This window comes from Nicotiana tabacum, chromosome 4, assembly GCF_000715075.1.
Source record: "Nicotiana tabacum cultivar K326 chromosome 4, ASM71507v2, whole genome shotgun sequence".
Taxonomy (NCBI): Eukaryota; Viridiplantae; Streptophyta; class Magnoliopsida; order Solanales; family Solanaceae; genus Nicotiana; species Nicotiana tabacum.
The window spans coordinates 62,662,577-62,667,892 of record NC_134083.1 but is presented as its reverse complement, the minus strand read 5'-3'; positions in this window follow the sequence as shown (position 1 = coordinate 62,667,892).

Below are 5,316 nucleotides of genomic sequence, written 5' to 3'. Positions count from 1 at the left end.
AAGACCTCATAACTATACACCCGAATCAACAAGTCACAACTGACACCACTGGGCACACACCCCGCAAGCTAAAACTCAAGAAGTACATAATGAAAATGACTGAATACGTAAAGAGAAACACATAAGAGAAATATCAAACAAGCCCGACATGCATAACTCTCTAACAGTACCATACTACGAATCAATTTAAATAGTAAAAATCAAAGTATATGAACAAATCGCAAGAATCTCATCCTGATATAACTTCCACCGCGGCACGCAGCCCGGCTCAAACATATCAAATCACATGGAATCGCGAGGGTCTCACCCTCAACTCTGAATCGCAAGCCGAATACACATCATACTAATTGAAGGCTTCCACTAACTCAGTTCCTGTCAATAAAATCACAACACTTACTGAACGCTCACCCCGGTAGAGTATCAAATCATAAATTGTAACCAATTACTCAGAATCACATCAAACCTACAATAATGGACCACATGAATTCACTTCTAGTCTCGTAACTTTCAATAATGAATTTAAAACAATGATAGATACGGCTATCACTCATAGAATCTCCCAACAGGGCAAACACATATATACAGAATACTGAGTCATGAACTCACCCATAGGTGGAACAACAAATAAGAGAACTCGCCCCGATAAGCAGAACAGAATCAAAATATGAATGATGCCCCTCTGTAACAAATCAAAAGCATACCTGTATGACATCATCTGGCGTAGCGGTGCCCATCCTACTATATGAGACACCTCAACGGGTTGGGCCTTCCCCTCTTGGGCTCCCTCTATCCGCCTGAATACTCTGTTGTGACATACTTGTCCGAATTCTAGGACAATATCTCACCCTGTGGCTGGTATCTCCACACTTGAAGCAACCTTTATGCTAACGTGGATGTGGGAACTGTGCGGTACGGGTACTCTGAGACCCATGAGCATCTGAAACACAGTATGAAGCCTAAAGTGCAAACTGAATTGGCTGACCCACAAAACCTCTACCATGTCGTACCCTGCCTCCAAAATAAGGACCAATGGATCTCTCTGGTCTACGAGGCCTCCTTACCTCCCTGTCCTCTCTCTCTGGACCTCGTATGTACTCTTCCTCATGGACCCGCCTGTCCTCTCTCTCCTGATCCCACATGCCCTCTACGCGGCGAGCGATCCCTACCACCTGCTGAAATGAAATATCTGACTCTAACTCCCGAGCCATGCTGAACCGAATATCACGCCTGAGTCCCTCAATGAATCTACGGACACGCTCTCTAACTGTAGAGACCAAAGCAGGTGCATGCCTGACCAAATCACTGAATCTCATAGCATACTCTAACACTGACATAGTGCCCTGGCACAACTGCTCAAACTCCGTGCGCTATGTATCCCGAAGGGACTGAGGTACAAATTTTCTCAGGAACATCTCTGAAAAGTGAACCCATGTTAGTGGAGCTGACTCAGCCGGACTACCCAACTCATATGCCCGCCACCAATGATAAGCCGCTCCCCTGAGCTGGAACGTAGTAAAAGCAACCCCGCTCGTCTTCACAATACCCATAGTGTGGAGAATGCGGTGGCACTCCTCCAAAAAACCATGTGCACTCTCTGAAGCCAAACCACTGAATGTAGGAGGGTCATATTTCTTGAACCTCGCAAGTCTAAGCTGCTCTTCCTCAGATGCTGCTGCCCTAACCACGGGCTGAACTGGAACCACATGCTATGTCACCATGACACGTAGAACCTGACCAACATGAGCTCGCTACTCTAGGGTGTGGGCGGCTGTAGTCTGAGTTCCTCCCCCGGTCTATGAAGTAGCTGGTGCAACCTGAATCAACCCCGCTTGAGCCAATGTACCAAACATGCTCAGGAACTGTGCTAAGGTCTCTTGAAGTTTGGGGGTATCAGTAGGCACCTCCGGTACCTGCCCCCCAACTGGAGCTACTGGCGACTCCTAAACTGCTGCTATGGTAAGTGCTTTAGCTGCATCGCATGCTCCTCGTCGGCCTCTGCCTCTGCCCCTAGCGATAGCCGCTCCGGGGTAACATCATCAGTAACTACAACTCGTGTCCTCACCATCTGTGAGAGAATGGAATGATAAAAGTTAAAACTTTGAGATCAATGAACTCGCACGATAGGAATGAAGGAAGTTAAACTGTCCTAATAGTTCTGTAGCCTCTCGAAGATAAGTACAAACGTCTCCGTACCGATCCGCAAGACTCTACTAAACTCGCTTATGACTCGTAGCACCTATGAGCCTAGAGCTCTGACACCAACTTGTCACGACCCAATTTTCCCTCCGTTGGGTATCGTGATGGCACCTAGTCTTAGGGACTAGGTAAGCCTAACATTTATTAAATAACAACAATAATTAAATAACATCTAACGATTTTTGAAATGGAAACCTCCGAAATAAATGTTTCAATTCCCAAAACTGGTAGTAGAAGCCATAAGCTCTACAGAGTGTTTTCTAGAAAATTTCTAAATACAACTGTCCAGAATTAAAAATAAATAGTGCCAAACAAAAACTTGAAGGTGACTCCAAAGCCTGCGAACGCAGCAGTAGGTTTACCTTGGGTCTCCACAATAACGACCCACACAACGACTAACGAACAAATACCTGAATTTGCACAAATATGTGCAGAAGTGTAAAATAAGCACACCACAGCGGTGCCCAGTAAGTATCAAGACTATCCTCGGTGGAGTAGTGACGAGGAACATTCAAGACACCCACTGGTCTAATAAACTGAACAAGTATAAGTATATAAATAATAAAAATATGATATATATATATATATATATATATATATATATATATATATATATATATATATATATAAGACTATGCAATATGGCTCGCAATACAGTAATGGAAATAAGAAAGGAAACAACAAGTATCATCAGAATACCGTAAAAATGACTCAGAAAAGTGAATGGAACACAACTTACATCCGGAATCACAAATACAGCAAGCACAAGTAATAATTCAAGCAACTACAACTTCTTTTACATCAGGTTTTAGTCATCAAACTCCACGAGGTACCGAACCTCAGACAAATCACTACTCACGAGTCTCAATGCCTGAACCCTAACACTTGGCATCATGTGCCCTCATAACACCTCATAACCGCACTGACGACTCACGTGCCAATAGAGCCATTCTCACATAGAAGGCAAGTAAACAAGGGTGAGCATCTATGCTCAACAATATCAAGAACACCTCTTATCCGATAAGAGTGCTTAACTACGTGTATGCTTGTGCAAGTGTCCTAACATAGTCCATACCAGGAAATAAGCATAAGGAAAAAGAACGGACATCACGTAGAATATTTTCTCATAGCTTTCACAAGATAAAGCTCACACAGGTAAGTGTACCACTACACAAATATCAACAACAAGAATGCTATCACAAGTCATCACAAATCAATCCCTGACACAACCCACTTTGTCTCGCCACGTGTGCAATAATAAAGTAAATGCCCGCCTTATCTCGCCACACGTGCATAATAATGTTCCCACCTTGTCACGCCACATGTGCAACCCCTCCCCCCCCCACACACACATATATACACATGCGCACCCAAATACATATATATATATATATATATATATCCCGCCTTGTCACGCCGCATGTGCAAATATCAATAGTAACAATAGCACGGCAGAAACCTCGTGCAACCCCATAACAATAACCGCACGGCAGAAACCTCATGCATCACCACAACAAGTACAACAACAACAATGGCAATAGTACAAAGTACGAAAAGTATATCAGCTCAAGAACTTTAAATCACAAAAAACTGTAGAACCAATTCACAAGGAATAACCACAGTAAAGAATGCTAGGCGTAAAGAGATCAACCCAATAAGGGAAAACTAATATGCAGCAACGATCCCATAATATACATTTCAACAACAGGGAAGCTAACACGAGTCAAATAAATTCCAAATAAAACAAGTCGACTAAGATATAATATATCTAAACTTTTTTAAGGTTGAGAAATTACGAAGGATATTCAACAATTCAATTAAGGATAAGCAATGTAAAGATAATCATAACCTCAATTAAGATTTAACAATTATAGGATGAGATAATAATGATTCCAAATAAAGATAAGCAGATATGAAAAGATAGCATGACAATAGAAGAGGTAAAATCTCCAGTTAAGTCAAATAAGAGTGAATCCTCAAGCAATTAATTCTAATTAAAGCATGTAGATGTGAAACTAGTAAATAGGAACTTAAGCATATCAAGAACAACTTCATACCCGGTGAATATAAGGACCTAAGAATCCTAAAAGGCCAACTTTCCACAAATAAGTCCGAGCACGCACTCGTCACCTCGCGTACATGGACTACAATCAACAAAGAAGACTCAAATCCTAAGGGGAAGATCCCCCACACAAGGTTAGACAAGATACTTATCTCGAATCAAGCTCAATCAATCGGTCACAATGCCTTTCCCACGAATATCCGACTCAGAATGGTCCAAATCTAGCCAAAACAATTACATATCATAAATACAACTATAGTAGGCTAATCTAATTAATGAAATCAAGATTTTAATAAAATTTCCGACATCCGTCCTAAAAGGTCGACCCGGGCCCACATCTCAGAATCAGGTAAAAGTTACAAAAGACGAATACCCATTTACTCACGAGTTCACTCGTACCAAAATTATCCAAATCCGATATCTAAATCCCAATCAAAACTCAGAAATTCGGTTGAAGAACTTTTCCACCATTTGTTTCCTAAATTTTCAATCCTAACCCGAAATTTAATGAAGAAAACAACTATAGATTAATGAAATACAACCAAAAACGAGTTAGAAATCGTTACCCCAAAGCTCTTTATGAAAATCCATCGAAAAATTGCCAATTCCCAAGCTCCCAAGTCCAAAAATGAAGAAATGAATCAAACCCTCGATTTGGCCTCTTTTCTGCTAGTTAAGCCGCATCTGCGGACTTGCCTTCACACATGCATCACCGCACCTGTGAAATTCCCATCATAGGTGCGGATTCCACTCAAAACTCAGCGTCTGCTTCTGTGATCCAAGGGTTGCACTTGCGTGTGCGCACCTGCGGACCCATGTCCGCTTCTGTGGTCCTTCACCGCTCCTACGATTGCATTTACCTCGCACCTGCGACCCCTGGCACTCCTCCACTTTTCCCCTTCTGTGCTTGCCTCTCCTCACGTGCGAATCTCGCACCTGCAGTCTCTCTACCATAGGTGAAAAAATACCAGATGCCTGAAGACTTCAGCAGCAACACAAATCCAACTTTTGATCCGTTAAGCACCCGAAACTCACCCGAGGCCCCCAGGACCTCAACC